Raw genomic sequence first — 17,398 nt, forward strand, 5'->3', positions numbered from 1 at the left:
TAGGGGTGGCCTATAGGGCCCAGAGGAAACCAGGTAGGTTTCCTGCCCTGGAGCATGAGCTCAGGCAGTGGCGGAGCCTGGTGGTCCTGCTGTCCTCCGCAGGCCTAACCTCAGTCAGGGCTCCAGGGCCTTCCCGTCTACCCTCTGAGCACCTTCTCTGTGCCAGCACCGCTGCACACAGTGTTCCCTTTATTCTTCACAGCCACTTGCAAGGTGAGTATTATCACCCCCGTTTCACTGGGGGAGGAAACTGAGGCTTAGAGAGGTTCGGGGACACAGCCTCTCTGCGTGACATCATGGGGCTCCCACCATCATTCCACAACGGAAGAATCCTCCAGCGCCCTGCTCGCAGTCAGGGGAACAATTACCTCCTTCTCCCTGGGTAAAGGGGACCCTGAGGCTGAATTCAACTGTAACTTATCTGCTTCCCAGGCACAAACTCAAGATGTTAAATCTGGAGGACCCCTTAGTGATCATTTTGTCCACTACACATATTACAGGTGGGGAAACTGAGGCCTAGAAAGGAAGAGTTTTGTTTGGGGCCCACGAATTGCCCTAGAGGTGACTGGCCTCCTATTTTGAACCAGTCTCTCACTAGAGCTCTTAGCCCAGCTGAGAAACTGAGCAGTGAGGGACAAGTGGGTTAGAGTGCAAGGACTTGGGGGGGGCTTGTGGGACAGGCGATAGCTTGGGGCTTCTGGGGGAATCCGAGTCAAAATGCATTCAGCCCTTTCAATTCCACTTGAAGCATTTCTGACAATTCAGGGGAAAAAATGCCTCTTCCCAGGACACTTTACTGTGATCTTCCTGAAAGGTGCGCTAATTATGCAAACTTTGGTGGCATCAAGGTGACTGCGTCCCCTAGAATTGTACAGTGCAGAGTTTGCACAACTGTGAGCAGCCCTGAAAATGGAGCGGGTTCTCTGGTAATTCTCTTCACTTCTCTATCCGCCTCCCCTCCCCTCTTTTCCTTATCCTTTCTCACAGAGCTGGGGACGAGGGGGCCATTTCTCACCAGGGAGGGAAAGGGAAGGAAGGGCAGAGACAGAGGAGGAGGAGGAGGGAGAGTGTGAAGAACAGCAGAGGGAAAAGGGCAGGACTTGCTCAGAAACTGTCTCAGAAACTGAAACCAAAAGTCCTGGCAGGAGTCAACCTGAAAAGCAAAACACTAAGGTTGCAAAACTGTGCTGAGGGAGCAAAGCCACTGTGTCTGGGCAGCAGCCCTGGTCAGAGACACTTGAGCCAAAATCTTGTGTTGCCTCTACGAGGCCTTGCCCCTGATCCTGACAAGAGGTATACACGGCAAGAGTCTGTTTTCTCTGAGGATTCACACAGCCCCTCCAGACATTACAGTGCCCAGCACTGGGGTTTGGGTCATTGCTGGAGCAGGGAGTGGGTGCCTACTCAAGCCAGTGAGTCACTTGATGACCCGAGAGTGGGTGGCCTTTAGCTTTGGCTGGTGTTAGTGTCTTTGTGGACATACACACACCCATGAAGCTGGGGAAGGTGGCATCTGTGTACCTGGCCCTATTTCCCCAAGTTAAGCTTAGTACATGTGAAGTAATATGGATTTTTGTGACCTACCTGGTTGTGAGAGGTCAATTTGGTGCTACCACATTGGATTCTTTGGGGTGTTTGATGCTTTACCCAAAAATGGGACAGAATGGTTAAAACGTGGACTGTCTTTAAAGATTCAGATTGTGTGGTCACCATTTCTTGTGACATGTATGATTCAACGAGCCAGTTGTGTCCCTGAAACTCAGGTATCACCCCTCCATGGAGGTTTCCTGGATCCTCTATGTAGGGAAGGATGCTGCTTCTGGAGCACTGTGGCTCCCAGCTCCAGACTGGGCAGCCCCTTGTGAGCTGAGATTGTGTTTAATTCATCTTTGTATCGCCCATGAAGACAGGTGCCTCCCCTCCTCTAGGGATTCTCAGAGTATAAGCTCCTGGCTTCTCCATTTGTTTCCTCGTGGGCTGACACGTACCCTGTGCTGGCCTCACAGCAGCAGGGAAGAAGGGGACAAGTGCAGGGGTGAGGGTAGATGGATGGGTCAGGACACAGGGGAAACTGGCTCCACCATTTCCCACTCTTGTGGCCCTGGACAAGGTCCATTCCTCTCCGAGCCTCAGTTTCTTCATCTGGAGATGGGGATGATTTAAATAGCTGACTTTTACTGAGTACATACTGTGGGTCATGCACTGTGTTAAGCACATTGCATTCAGTAACTTGTTCAGAAAGTACTTATGAGGATCTCCAATGTGGAAGGGACACCAGGAGGTCAGCTGAGGGAATGGAGGCTTGGAGAGTTAGGTGACTGCCCAAGGTCCAAATGTAGATGAGTGGGAGAGTGTATACCCCAGAACCCACTCTCACAACCAGCCGTCTGTGCTAGATGGACCCCAGCTGACTTGGGTGGATAGGCTGGAGGAGAGCTCAGCATGGAGCCGGCTCAGGGGAAGTCTATGTGGTGGTGCTGTTATCAATGGAGGCCAGGCCTGGCTGGTCCAGAAGGCATTCAGCTGGTATCCAGTGGCTGGGGCAGTGAGAGCTTCGCCAAGTGACCCCACAGGATGCTGTGGGAGGAGGCCCTCCAAACCGGAATTTTGAAAGACCATGTCCAGCAGGAGGGGCCAAGGCTGACAAAGTCCCTGAGGAAGGGTTGGGCTACCCCTCGGCAGGCTCTTCACTTGAGGACTCAAATGGCCCCACAGAGGCCCGGAGCTTGAGATGAAGCCAGCTGAGAGAGTGATGGAAGAAGAAGGAGGACATTCTCAGGTCCGGTTGACCCACAGGGCCCAGGCTGAAGAGTGGATCTGGGAGTACCCCAGAAAGCATGTCACTAGAGGGGCAACAGTCAACTCACTGGGGCTGCCTCTTGGGATCTGGTTTTGCCTCTGTTCCCAGTGCCCCAGGGGCAGAATCCACTCCCAACCTTGGACCAAGGACCAGCAGAGAGATGGTCCCAAGTAGAGGGGGCTGAGACCTGCTAAAGGACCCCTCCTGGAAGTGGCTAGCAGACCAGCAGGCGTGCCCTAGAAGAGATGGGTCTGCAGCCCCCAGAGGGATAGCATGTGAAGGCTAGGCTGGATGGATGCAGGGAAGCCACAAGAAACCTAGCAGCCCTGCTAAATCCAACAGGCCAGAAACCTTGAAGCATCCTTGCCTCCTTGTTCTCATACCCCACATCTAACCCGTTAGCAAATCCTATGGGCTCATTTCTTCCCTAGTGCCATCTCAGCCACCCGGGATACTGCAGTAGCCCTGTCACTGGCCTCCCTGTTTCCACCCCTGACCCCCCCCATAGCTGGTTCTCCACACAGCAGCCAGAACAATAGTGTTTAAGAACAGTCTCTCCTCAGTCGGGGCCTCCAGAGGCCCTGCCTCCCAATACACACCTCTTTGATACCATGTGCTACTCCACTGCCCTTCCCTCTGCTCCAGCCACTCTGGCTTCTTGCTTTTCTTCAAAATGTTCAGACATACCAGGGCGCCTGGGTGGCTCAGGTGGCTGAGCATCCGACTCTTGATTTCAGCTCAGGTCACGATCTCAGGGTGACGAGATCGAGACCCATGTCAGACTCCCTGGAGTCTGCTTGAAGATTTTCCCTCTGCCCCTCCCTCTGCTCATTCTCTCTCTAGTAAATAAATAAATCTTAAAAAAAAAAAAAAAAAGTTCAGACATACCTTCCCCTCTCCAGGCCTCTGCCCTGGTAATCCCCTCTGCCCAGAACACTCTTCCCTTAGGTATCTACATGGCAAACCGCCTTCCTGTCTTCCAGCCTGCTCAAATGCCACTGTATTTCTCAGTGTTCCAGCAGCATGCAGCACTCCAATTGGGATTATCCGAGGACTATTCACAAAGGTGTGAATGGGATGTAAGGACACCCCAAGGGAGGGTGCAATGCCCAGGTGTGGGGGCATGGGGCACCTTTACTACTCCCAGGCTTGAGGGGGAGGGAAGGAAGTGGCTGCTGAAAACAGGAAAGAGAGTATTGTGGGAGAAGGTCCCCAGACAGGAGCTGTGACCCTTCAGAGAAGGAGCCAGGGGAATGAGCACCTTGCTTTCCTTCCCAGCTTTCCTGTACAGGGTCCCCACTGTTGAGCCAGCCTGGAGGGCAAATGGATGTTCCCCAGAAACACTGACTGCCTTCTCCGCTGCTCCCACCCCCAGCCCCCAAGTCCTTTTACCTCGTTCTCTTATCTTCCGTGGCACTTATCTCCTGACATTTTACATTTTCACCAGTTATTTTATGTCTATCAGCTCCAGAAGGGCAGGAATTTTGGTCTAATGCATCCCAAGGACACAGACTTGCACATAGCAGGCACTCAACAAATGATCCCGTAATACATGAGTGCCCACTCAGTCTCCCTGGGTGCCTCTGGGGAAGCCTCTGGGCCCCCGCCTGGGTAAGGAGGGGCTGGATGCTGCTGTCTGAGGCTACAGGATTAGAGAGAAGCCAGTGGAGACCAGCAGGGTTGGGAAGGCAAGCCTGAAGGCCTGTGCTCAGAGCCACCACCCGTACCTGTGGTTCCCAGAGCAGATCCCTGCCTCTCCCCAAGGCTGTGATGTTGAGACCAGTAGGACTGTCCTTGGCAAAGGCCTTACTACTTGGTTTCTTGAACAAGGCGCTGCCTGTGAAATCTCCTACTTCATGAATCGGCTCTTTGAGGAAACATCTGGCCCCTCTCCTGGGCCTCCAAGGAATGTTTCCTTTAGGGAGGCCTGAACTCACCCTGCATGTAGGTCCAGAGTTGTAGCTTTGGGTTATGTTCTAGGCCTCCCTTGGCCAAGCCTTGGGTTCCCAGGGACAGGCCTATGCAGGGCCTACCTGACCTCAGGGTGGCCCTTGCTGGGCTCTTGGGCTCCCTCCCTTGTAGGTGCCTGGGGTACTGGGGCTTCCCTGAGATGGAACTGCCACCCCTCAATAAGCCTCAATGTCCTATAGAAGAGAAGACTCAAAACAAGGTGATGACCACCCCTGCCCTCCAATTGTAAAGTTGTGCATTTTCTCTAAGGGGTTTATCAAGTGAAAGCTATTTCAATCCAAATACCAACAAGATTGGGGAGGGAGCCTCAGAAAATGATATTAATCTTCCTCTGGAAAAATAAACATTTGAAACTAGCAGGAAAATTCTGAAAAAAGGAAGGAACACACCACACAAAACCTAGAAGTCTTAAAGTAAAAGACTGATTATTTGAACACATAAAAAAAAATTTTTAAAACCCGAATGGAGAAAATTATTAAAAAACAAAGTCAAAAGGCCACATACTGGGAAAACTATTTTTTTTTAAAGATTTTATTTATTTGACAGAGAGAGACAGCGAGAGAGGAACACAAGCAGGGGGAGTGGGAGAGGGAGAAGCAGGCTTCCCGCTGAGCAGGGACCCCGATGTGGGGCTCTATCCCAGGACCCTGGGATCATGACCTGAGCCCAAGGCAGACGCGAAATGACTGAGCCACCCAGGCGCCCCTGGGAAAACTATTTGTAACAGAATGTCAGACAAAGAGCTAATTTCCTTAAAATACACATTTTAGAAGTCAATGGGCAATTCACAAGGAAAGAAAAATTCCAGCTGAACAGTAAATACATGAAAAGATGCTCACCTTCACTCATAATGAAAGAAACATATAACAAAATAACAATGAAATGCCATTTTCAACTGCTAGATTGGCACCAATGAAATGTTCTACAATGTATAGTGTTGGTGAGGGTGTGGGGAGACAGCCCCAAACACTGCGGGAATGTAAACTGACCAGCATTTTGGAAGGCAATTTTGAAACAGCTACTGTGGTGGAGTAAAGGTGGTCACAAATTCTTTGACACTTCTCCCCTAGAGAGAGGAGGTTGGTGATCCCTTCCTTTGAATTTGGGCTGGTCTTTAAGTTCTCTGGTCAATAAAATCTAGCAAAAGTGATATTGTTTTAGTTCCAAGCATATCCCTTAACTTGCCCAGCAGATTCAACGTTCTGCCTCTTACCTGAACTGCAATGACCTGTTGTGAGAAGCCCAAACCATGTGGGGGAGCCCTGGAGGATATGACATCATTTGCAGAGAGGTCAAGAAGTGCTAAGGCCTTGTCATGTGAGTGATGAAGTTGGCTTGGCAGAGAAGCAAAGATAAACCATCCAGCTGAGCCCTTCCTGAATTCTTCACCTGTAAAATTGTGAATAAGATAAAATGGTGGTTTTAAACATTGCATTTGGGGGTGGTTTGCCATATAGCAATAGGTATCTAGAACAGCTATCCAAATTTAAATGTATCCTTTGACCCAGCAATTTGACCTCTATGAATCTAACCGACCAAAATGTTTGCACAGTGCACAAAAACACCTGACTAAAGAAGTTCATTGCAGCAATGTTTGTGATAGATAGCACAACACTGGAAACAATCCATCTGTCCCTCATCAGGGGAAAGTCTAGTATATCTAATTAATGATATATACTGTACCTAGTGAAAGCCTGAACCAACAAAAGGTACCATCTGTAGTCCTATGAGCCTAGAGTGACACACAGAGTGGTTAAAAGCATGGATTCTGACACTGGTTCTGCCATCTGTGATCTGTGTGACTTTGGGAAAACTGTTTAACCTCTCTGTCCTATAATTTCCTTAACTGTAAATTGAGGATGATAATCATAGTGTCTCTTTCAGAGGGGCGTAGTGGGAAATAAATGTGTTAAAATGATAAGCCTGGTATGGATCTGTGCTATATGTACTTTGGAGATGCAAAGAATTTGAATTTAAATTGGGTTGGAGCAGACTTTTAATATCCTTAAGGGGCTGCAAAACAAAGGATCTTCCAGATTGCCATACTGAGACAGACAAGGGAGATTTGACAAAGACTGGAAGGCAGCTGTGGGAGAATGTTTTCAGAGAAATGGACTCACACTATACTTCCTGTTCTGTTTCTTGCTATCTCTTAGACATTCTTCCTACCTCAGCACTTACAGACCCATTCATTTTTTTTAACAACTGCTCAGTATTGCCTTGTATGGCTGCACTTCAATTTATTTCATCATCCTCTAATTTTTTCCAAATTTATTGAGAAATAACTGACATACATCATTGTATACGTTTAAGGCATACAGGGAGGCCTGGGTGGCTCAGTCAGTTGAGCGTCTGCCTTTGGCTCGGGTCATGATCCTGGGGTCCTGGGATCGAGTCCCGAGTTGGGCTCCTTGCTCAGCAGGGAACCTGCTTCTCCCTCTGCCTGCCGCTCCCCCTGCCTGAGCTCTCTCCCTCTCTCTGACACATAAATAAAATCTTAAAAAAAAAAAGTTTAAGGCCTTAAACTTTGATTTACATATATTGTAAAATGATCACCAACCCCTACTGGTGGACTCCTGAGTTGTTTCCAGTTCTTTCCTACAGTTGCAAACAACACTGCAGCCAATGTCCTTGCACATTTATCTTTGCCCTAGCACTGCTATTATTTCTGTGGTGTAGATTCTTAAAAATGGAGTTGAGGATAAAGTATATATACACTTAAAAAAATTCTGATAGCTCTGGTCAAATTGTTTCAATATCTGGTCCCATCCCCCACCCCCACTGCATTTGTTTTCACAACTCTGTCTCTTTGTACTTATTATTTTTTTAGATGACCTTTAGATGAACTTTAGATGAACAAAAGTATTATCTGGCCTTGTTTTTGAATATAGCGATGAATCAAGCACCACGACTGCCTTGAAAAATTCGGTCTGGTAGGGATGGGGGGGCAAAGTGGTATCCTGTGTGTGGGGGGGGTAGCTGCCAAATAAACTGCAAAATAAACAGTCACCCCATCAAGGCTATAGGGCTGGCACAGAAGGCTGGACCATGGGCTCTGGGAGCCCCCAGGAGACAGCAGCATTGGGATCTGAGACAATCAGGGAGGCCTCCGTGGAGGAGGTTTCCTGCCTAGCCTTTGCATTGGTTCCAGAGCAGTTTCTAGAACACTGGCTCATTGAAAGCTCACGGTAGCCCTTAGCATTAAGTGGTATTATTATCTCCACTTTCCAGATGAGGAAACTGAGGCCTGGAGAATGAAAGTCTTGCCCAGCTCCACCTCTGAGCTCTTCGCTTCCCTTTTCCTCTCTCTTCGTTGTGCTTCCCCTATCCTCCCCCCAGCCCCTCCTGCCCCGACCCTGAGCCACGCCGCCTGGGCGGGCAGAGCCCTGCAGAGCCCTGGGCCCGGGGCACTGCTTCTGGATACTGCCCGTGGCTTCTTACAGCGGCCGGGACGCAGACCCCACGGGTCTAGGGGGCACCCGGACCCGCTCTGCGGCCTAGTCCACACCGCACTGCCTCACCTCCCGGCCCACAGCTCCGGGTCATCCCCGCCCTCCTGCCGGCAGACTGCTCTGGGCAATCAGGCCTTTGGAAGTTCTTCTGGGTGAAGCATGTGCTCCGTCCGAGCTGCAGAGTTGCAAATGCACATTACCCTGACAGGAACCCATCGTCGGTCGCCACACTTTCGGTGTGAAGAGCGTTACTGTCTCTTGGGCGCTCAGGTTGACGAAGGCCTGAGGCTCTTCCGGAGGTCCTTCGTGAAGAGGGAAGTCAGGGGAGTGGGAATTAAACCGGCAGTTCACCCCCCCCCCCCCCCCCCCGGTCCTGCCATCCCTGCAACTCCGGCCGCTTTTCACCCCGCCCCCCAGGGGCCAAGTCGTTGCCTGGCGGTCAACGACCTGCGCCGCGCTTCCGGGGAAAACCCCAGAAAACAGAGCAGCAGGAAGTCGGCGTGGAGGAAGAGCTCCGAGAGACTCGGAGCCCGCGGGTGGGACCCCGCTTCTCCGCGCGGAGCCTCCTCCGTGGCGGCCGGACCCAGCCAACCTCAGGTCAGACTACGGTCGGTAATCCCCGGCGGCTCGCTCCTCACGCTCCTCCGGCTTCCGTCACGCGGCTCCGTGGCGGCGGACGACTGTGCGCACACCTGAGGCAATTACGGTATTTCCCGCCGGCAGCTCTTAGCCGGCTCTGGCTCCCCCGTGTGTCGACCGCGGGAACTGCAGTTGGGCCGAACGGAGAAGCTGCGCCGCGCAGCTGGAGAAGCGGCGTGAGCGGCCGCTGCATGCCTCTCTCTGGTCCGGCTCCTACGTCCCCCCACCCCACCCCCCCGTGCCTGCTTGCGCTGTTTTTTGAGGTTTCCCCGCCAAACGCTTTTCTTCTCGGCGAGCGAGCGTACCCTAGAGTCGGGGTACCCCAGGGGACTCAGACTGCAGCGCCATGTGGACCACCGAGTTCGCCTTCTGAGAGAGGCATGCCCGGATTCCACTCTCAACTCTCCTATTTGCCGTGTGTCCCTGGGCGAGTCATTAACCTTTCTGCACTTCACTTGCCTCCTCTGTAAAGTGGAGCTTAGATTTACTAGTTCTTGCCTCACAGGGTTGTCAAGATGATTCAGCCGGGATAGGTGGCAGGTAATAATTACCACCATAATGAGTCACTCGCTGGGTCGGGGGACTGCTTTAGGCATTTTGAAATGACCCTGTAACAAAGTATCATCCATAGATGAAGAAACTGAGATTTAGTGATTTGCCCAGCGTCACACAGCTAGAGAGTGGCAGAACTGGGACTAGACTCAGGAAGACATGAGTACACAAGTGTTGGGCAGTGTGGGTGGGGTCCAAGTTTGTAAGTTTAGGGGGGTGCCTAGAGGCCTGAAAAATAAAACAGCCCTGCCTTCCTTTGGGTCGTCAATCAATGCTTTCTTTCTCTAATGAATTATTCATCCTGTCTTAGTATAATGCTTGTGTGGGCAGGGAACTAAAAGACCATCCATGAAGTGCAGAGATGGGGAGAGACTTCTCCAGGGTCACATGGCTGGGCACTGCAGAACAGGGCTGGAGCTCAGGACAGGGCTGTTTGCCCTACCCTTCCCCTCTGGGTAAGCAACACTCAAGCTACCCACTTGGTACTGGCACCTCTCCAGGGGCTGCACACTGGCCTCCCCTGACCCTACTTGGTCAGAACCTTCTGCCATTCCCCTCCATCCCTTCACCAGGCATTCCAGGCCTCTCTCCCCTAAAGAGCTGATGCTCTAAGCAGAGAGACCTGTGCAGCCTCTGGCTTCCAAGTGCTGGCACATGACCAGTAAATATTTTGCCATTGTGTGTGTGTGTGTATCTTTTTTCCTTTTTTTAGAATGGGGCTAGCTGGGGCACCTGGGTGGATCAGTCTATTAAGCATCTGCCTTGGGCTCAGGTCATGATCCCCGCTGAGCAGGGAGGCTGCTTCTCCCTCTTCCTCTACCTCTCCCCACTGCTTGTGCATGCGCTTTCTCTCTCTCTCTCTTTCTCAAATAAATAAATAAAATCTTAAAAAAAAAAAAAGAATGGGGGGTGCCTGGGTGGCTCAGGCGGTTAAGGGACTGCCTTGGGCTCAGGTCATGATCCCGGGGTCCTGGGATCAAACCCCGCACCAGGCTCCCTGCTCAGCAGGGAGCCTGCTTCTCCCTCTCCCTCTGCCGTTCCCCCTGCTTGTGCTCTCTCACTCTCATTTTCTCTCAAATAAATAAATAAATAAAATCTTTCTTAAAAAAAAAAAAAGGAATGGGGTTAGCTATGGTAGCTACACTTGTGGTGAGCATAGCATAATTTTATAAGCTGTCCAAACTTGTCCAATGGTGATGTTGTTCATCTGAAACTAATGTAACATTGTGTGTCAGCTGTACTCAACTATATGAAAGAAAGAAAGAAAGAAAGAAAGAAAGAAAGAAAGAAAGAAAGAAGAAAGAAAGAAAGGGGCTAACATAATATATAGCAAGTGATTCCCAGTGTCATCTTAGGGTATATGAATCATGGGTATGTTTTTTCTTGTCTGTATTTTAAATTTTCTTTGGTAATGAACAAACATTACTTCATGAGTAAGACAAGAAATAAAAGTTGTTTCAAAATTCTTTTAAGGGGGCGCGTGGGTGGCTCAGTCAGTCAAGGGTCTGCCTTCGGCTCAGGTCATGATCCCAGGGTCCTGGGATCGAGCCCCACATCAGGCTCCCTGCTCAGCGGGAAGCCTGCTTCTCCCTCTCCCATCCCCCTGCCGGGGTTCCCTCTCTTGCTGTGTCTCTCTCTGTCAAATAAATAAATAAAATCTTAAAAAAATTATTTTAACCATTAGAGACGATGGACTCTGAAAAACAAACTGAGGGTTCTAGAGGGGAGGGGGGTGGGGGGATGGGTTAGCCTGGTGATGGGTATTAAAGAGGGCACGTTCTGCCTGGAGCACTGGGTGTTATGCACAAACAATGAATCATGGAACACATCAAAAACTAATGATGTAATGTATGGTGATTAACATAACAATAAAAATTATTTAAAAAATTATTTTAAGAAGAAGGCCAACAATCATAAAGAAAATGAGCTAGAAATAAGAACAGATTGTTCTCAGAAAAACAATGAAAATGGTTTTTAAACATAGACAAGATCACCAACTTTGCTCCTAATGACAGAAATGCAAATTAAAATTACACGGAGCCCCACATTGGGCTCTCTGCTCTGCTTCTTCCTCTCCCTCTGCCCCGCCCCCTGCTCATGCTCTCTCTCCGTGTCACATAAATAAATAAAATCTTTTTTAAAAATCACATTTAGTTACCATTTTTTACCTATCAGATTGGCAAAAATCCGAGTTTGACAGCATGTTCTATTGGGAAAGCTGTGAGGAAACAGGCACTCTCATACATTGCTGATGAAGTGCAAAATAGTACAGATTCTGTGGAGGGGATTTGGCAATCGCTAGCAAAATCACATGTGCATTTATCCTTTAACACAGCAACCCCGCTTCTAAGAATAGACCCCATGGATGCACTGGTAAAAAAAAAAAAAAAAGCCAAATGATACATGCACGAGGCTATTCATCGTAACTCTATTGTAATAGCCAAAGATTGGAAATAGGCACGTGTCCATCAGAAGGGACTGGTTGGCTAAGCCACACAATGGAGGACCCTGAGGCCGCAAAGGAACAAGATCACAACATACCATCGCAGAGAGATCACCCGGGTGGCTTCTTCTGTGAGTAAAGCAATGTGGGTGTCCACAGTAGGCAAATCTGTAGAGACAGAAGGTAGATTAGCGGTTGCCTAACCACTGGGGCTGTGGTGGCAGAGCTGGGGTAGTGAGAGCTAAAAAGGTATGGAGTTTCTTTTTTTGGGTGATGAAGATGTTCTAAAATTTAATGGTGATGATAATACAACTCTGAACAATACCAAAAACCATTGAATTGTATGTACACTTACATGCGTGAATTGTATGGTGTCTTATATCTCAACAAAACTGTTATCAAAAAAAGACAAGGTGAGGGGCGCCTGGGTGGCTCAGTCGTTAAGCGTCTGCCTTCGGCTCAGGTCATGATCCCAGGGTCCTGGGGTCGAGCCCCGTGTCGGGCTCCCTGCTCGGCGGGGAGCCTGCTTCTCCCTCTCCCTCTGCCTGCTGCTCTGCCTACTTGTGCTCTCTCTCTGTCAAATAAATTTAAAAAAAAAAATCTAATAACAAAAAAAAAGGCAAGGTGAGCAATTGTATGTAATATGCTATTATAGGAAAGGGAAAATACATATCTATGTCATGTTACATATACATATATAATTGAATTAAACAATATAAGGGTAAGCAACAACAACAGAAAAGGTATTATGTCAGTCAGGATTCAGCTGGAGAGCAGAATCGCTCTGAGATTACAAGATGGGGGCTTTATCTTAGTAATTTGCTTTGCACAATTGTGGAAGGAGCTGGTGAAGACAGTGACTGCAAGAGGAGTTGTGGGAGCAGAGGATTCACTAGCCAGTCAATCTGAGAAACCAAGTATGTCCAGCCGCCCAAATGGAACCACAGGGGAAGCTGCAGGGAGGTCTCTAGGAAGCTGTCTCCTCTATATACAGGATGCCTCTGGGCCTGCCTCTGAACATCTATGGTAGCCTGGGGCTGCTGTTAGTCAGTCGGGTCATCAGAGGGGAAGAAAAGCTAGATATGAATGAAGGAGAGCAAGAACCAGCGGGAAGCTGCTGGGCTATGACAACTGACTGTGACAACCTTCAGAAAATTGACTTTGAAACTATAAATATTTTACATAATTATTGAACAAAATTAACCTTTAAAAAAGCAAAAATGAAACAAACCTCTGATTTTTTTCCCAAACCTATGCATGTTGAGTTGGTGGCATAACTACACAGAGAGGAACTATTCCAAGTGACTTCAAAACAGTAATGTGATTATATGCCCCTAGAGGGATATATCCCAATGACAAGAAAACCTTTTTTTTTTTTTTTTTGCTTCACTCCTTGTCTAGGTGCCAGATGTGGGACTCGATCCAGGGACCCCAGGATCATGACCTGAGCCGAAGGCAGTCGCTTAACCGACTGAGCCACCCAGGCGCCCAAAAACCTTTTTTTTTTAAGTAGGCTTCACACCTAGCACAGAGCCCAACACGAGGCTTGAACTCAAGACCCTGAGATCAAGATTTGAGCTGAGATCAAGAGTTGGACCGACTGAGCCACCCAGCCCCCCCACCCCCTTTTAAGTAAACTCTTTACTCACCATGGGGCTCAAACTCATAATCGTGAGATCATGAGTCGCTCACTCTATGGACTGAGCCAGCCAGGTGCACTACAAGACAAACTTTTTAAAAATACTTAAACCTGTTCAGGAATCATGTCGTTGGTTTTTATGCTGGAATTGTTATTCTGAGACTGTTGTGAGTATATTATGGTTAAAGTGAATGAGGAATTATCTTGGAGTCACTGAGAAGTGGGACTTCCACCATGGGATAAAGAAAATACAGATGTAATTTTGATAACATTAGGTAAAACCCTGTTGTCTTGAATTCGAGCTTATATTCATTGTCTTGAGTGTGAACTCATGATACATTTTATCAGGAAACAAACAGATGAATCATTTCCTAGCTCTATCCACTGGAAGGTCCTAGAAATAAGAGTAACCCAGTAGCAATGATCATCCCTAGAGCCCAGACTGTGTTCTCTCAGTATCTTTCCCACTAAAAGGACCCAAGACTCCTTGGATCTAGAAATGGTTGATTCTAGGTCTGGTGCTGGGAATGTGCTGGATCAGTCTGGAGTATCTTGTCACACCAGAAGCAGGGAAGCTATTAAAGACTACTGTGGTTGAGGTAAAAGGGTTTAGGTTCCAGTTTGGCCAAAGACGACATAATTTGAGCATCAGTAAGGAAAATAACTTCAGTGGATTAAACACACTGAATATGGGTAAATATGAATTTACTTCAAAATAATGCAGGGGAGAGAAGGAAGTTAACTAGGATTAACAGCTGAATCTGGATGATAGGTATATGGGGTTTATCATCTTATTTGCTCTAGTTTTATTTATATTTGAAATTTTCTATAACTTTTTTTACAAAATTCCTATCTCTTAGATAAGGCAAACATGGGAAAATATTATTATGTGATACTATTCTTTCAACTCTTCTGTAGGTTTGAAATTTTTCTAAGTAAAACATTAAAGAGAAAAAAAAATCATCTCTTTGTCTTTTCCTTTTGCTTCAGGCAAGAGGGCTCACAGCTCAGACCTAGGGTCCAACGCCTTGAAAAATAATGCAAGTCTTTATTTTTAAAGTGACAGGGAATTCAGGGAAGTTCAGATTGTTAAAAAAGAAAACCACAGGCCCAAGATGGTGTCACTTATGCTAGGCCAAGTCACCAAACAGGAGCTGAATACCTAACCTAAGTTTAGTTTGAACCTCCCCCAGAAACATAATCTCAGTTAAAGTTAGGGATTTTCTGGTCAGCACCAGTGAAGTAATCTGTCACATGGGTCCTCTCCTTGCCTGGAACAATCCTTTCTTTTCTTTCGCTAATAACTTCCTTGTCCCACCCTCCTTCCTGTAAAAATGACAAACAGGGCACATGACTCCCTTAGTTGATGGAAGCCCTGAACATGTAGGTTTGAAGTTCCAAGTACCCCAAACAACACTTGCAAGGAGTCCAGATAACTCTTAGGTTTTACTCCTAGCTCTGACCTTGCTGGGTTTGGGGACTGCTCCATTTGGTGGTCTGGGACCATAACATTTTTTAAAGATATTATTTATCTATTAGAGAGAGAGAAAGAGTGAGAGAGAGAGAGACCATGAGCAGGGGAGGGAAGGGTAGAGGGAGAAGCAGACTCTCCCTGAACAGGGAGTCAGATGTGGGACTCGATCCCCCTGGGATCATGACCGGAGCCGAAGGCAGACGCTTAACCGACTGAGCCATGCAGGCGCCCAGATTCTTTTTTTCCTCTTAATTTTTACTTAGAAAAATTTCAAACCTACAGAAAAGTTGGAAGAATAGTACCACATATTAATATTTTACCATAGTTGCCTTATCTAAGAGATAGGAATTTTGTAAAAAAAATTACTATAGAAAATTTCAAATATACATAAACGTAGAGCGAATAATAAACTAGTCTGGTGTACCATTTGAGTATGAAATGACAGAGCAATGAGCTCTGAATAGGAATAGGTAGACCCAGTGTTACTTGTGTGTCCCAGAATTACAGATTGTGACTGCTCCGGAGGCAAAGGCTGCTGTGATAGGGGCAGTGTGGGTAGGGATGGACACTTAAGCCAGTCCAAAAATGACAAAGAGCTAATTGTGGACAAGGAAACGGCAAGTGCAAAGGCCCTGAGGCAGGCCAGGGGAAATTTCATTCTACTGAAAGAAATTTAGCAAGTTTATTTTATTGTTTTTCCCTCCCCAGTGAAAGAGGGCTTCAGCTACCTCCAATTGACTCTATCTGTTCTTGATTGGTTGATTTGTTGATTAGGTTCTTCTCATCTCTTAACTCAGGCAAAAGACCCTGCGGGCAAAGCATCCTGTGATGGGAACCAAAACTACCAACCCCTGAAGCAATAAGGACTGCCCTGATGCCTGCAAGCCTCCCGTGACTGACGCCAAGACAATGATTGACCTGACCTTTACTGCCCACCTGCACGTACCCACTGACGTTTGCCCCACATTTTCCTTATATAAACCTACAGATATTCTCAGCACTTTGGAGATGGTCTTTGAGATGCTAGTCCGTGGTCTTCAAGGTGTTGGCTGCACTGAAATAAATTCCTTTCTGGTTTCACCACCACTCATTTCTCTGCCTCTGGATTTTGTCAGTAGCCAGGGGCCGAACCCGGTCGGCTTGGGACCTCTGGAGCCAAGTGCTCTCGTACCCTTGGGCCCCAGCTACATGAGGATTGAAAAAAAAAAAAAAAAAGACATTTGAAATGATGTGCATAATTACTAAGCTACAAAATTAATAGGCTAAAACGATATGTAGAGCTCATAAGTGAGTATAATTGACATTATTTTTCCACAGTCAAACCAAGTTTTCCATCACTTTGATATTTCCTCATTGTTTCTACTGGGTGTTAAGGTCAATCACATCCCTCTGTCACACACACTCATACGGGTCCTGGAGCCGCCCCACATGCCCTACCCCAAGCCCCAGCACTGTGCTCTCAGGCTCTCTCTTCATCCCTGTCAACTGTGATGGTCTCTGATTTACCTCTTCTGTCCTCCTACCCCACAGTCCCTAATGCTAAAGGGATGGAGGCAGCACGTGTGTGTGGAACTGAGTACTGTCTTTGAGAATGACCTGGGATCCTCAGAGTGAGCGAGCAAGTGAGTGAGTTAGGGGGTGGGGGGGAGGTTGAGGTTGAGGCCTAGAGAAGCAGGGTGAAAATGGGCTCTGCATACCATCAGGGACAGGAAAAAGGCAGAGCCAGGGTTTGGTCCCCTCAAATATCTCCCTCCAAATATCCCCCAAGATAAAGCAGTGTGCACACCCAAGCCTCTGGGGCCTTGTCCAAAGTGGCCCACTGGATTTTGCATCTTACTCCCTTGTTCATTGAACCATGGTTGTTTTAATAAAAATGCAATTTTTCTACAGCCTCCCAGTCATCGTGTAAAAACTGAAGTCCTGACTATGGTTTCCTGTGCCCCTTCATTCCTCACTGTGTATCCCAAGATGTGAGCATTCTGAGAGGCGAAAGTAGCAGCCACTTCGTTCTGCTGGCTCAGGGCTATGGCTATCTTGGGTGGCAGGTGGGCATTTATGCCAGCCAGCTGCTCCGCGGCACCTCTGCATCCATCCAGATGCAGGGCTTAGGCAGAGACACTGCCTGCTGTCTGTGGCTTTGACTCCAGCAGAGTCCCCTCCACCTGCCAAATGCTTATGCTCTGGCTCTTGAATCAGACAACCTGGGTTAGAACCCTGGCTCCACCACTTACCCATGTGAGGAAGGGAGAGTTATTTACCCTCTCGTGCTTCAATTCGTCCTTCATAAAATGGTCATGCCCATTTCATGTAGGGTGATTTGGGGGACAAAATGAGATAATCCACACAAAGTGCTTAGATTGAGGCTCATTAAGTGTTAGCTATTATCATTATGTTATTTTTTTCAAAGGCCATCCCAAATACTTCCTCT

General features: G+C 47.9%; 2 long non-coding RNA genes across 3 annotated transcripts; one reads left to right on the forward strand and one right to left on the reverse strand.

The window, feature by feature from the left end:
- Window positions 1-16,056, forward strand: LOC112833112 (uncharacterized). 2 transcript variants are annotated; one of them, XR_012373664.1, is made up of 4 exons: window positions 1-213; window positions 5,961-8,820; window positions 11,750-11,988; window positions 15,768-16,056. It is a non-coding gene; the product is annotated as an uncharacterized lncRNA (long non-coding RNA). The 2 variants fall into 2 exon arrangements; XR_012373663.1 differs by having other exon boundaries at window positions 5,964-8,820.
- On the reverse strand, window positions 5,285-8,428 carry LOC141370009 (uncharacterized). Its single transcript, XR_012373665.1, has 2 exons — window positions 8,293-8,428; window positions 5,285-6,160 (listed from the first exon to the last, which is right to left on the reverse strand). It is a non-coding gene; the product is annotated as an uncharacterized lncRNA (long non-coding RNA).
- Window positions 16,057-17,398: the final 1,342 nt, after the last annotated feature.

This window comes from Callorhinus ursinus, unplaced genomic scaffold, assembly GCF_003265705.2.
Source record: "Callorhinus ursinus isolate GAN/ISIS: 27379988/994484 unplaced genomic scaffold, GSC_fseal_2.0 scaffold25, whole genome shotgun sequence".
NCBI lineage: Eukaryota > Metazoa > Chordata > Mammalia > Carnivora > Otariidae > Callorhinus > Callorhinus ursinus.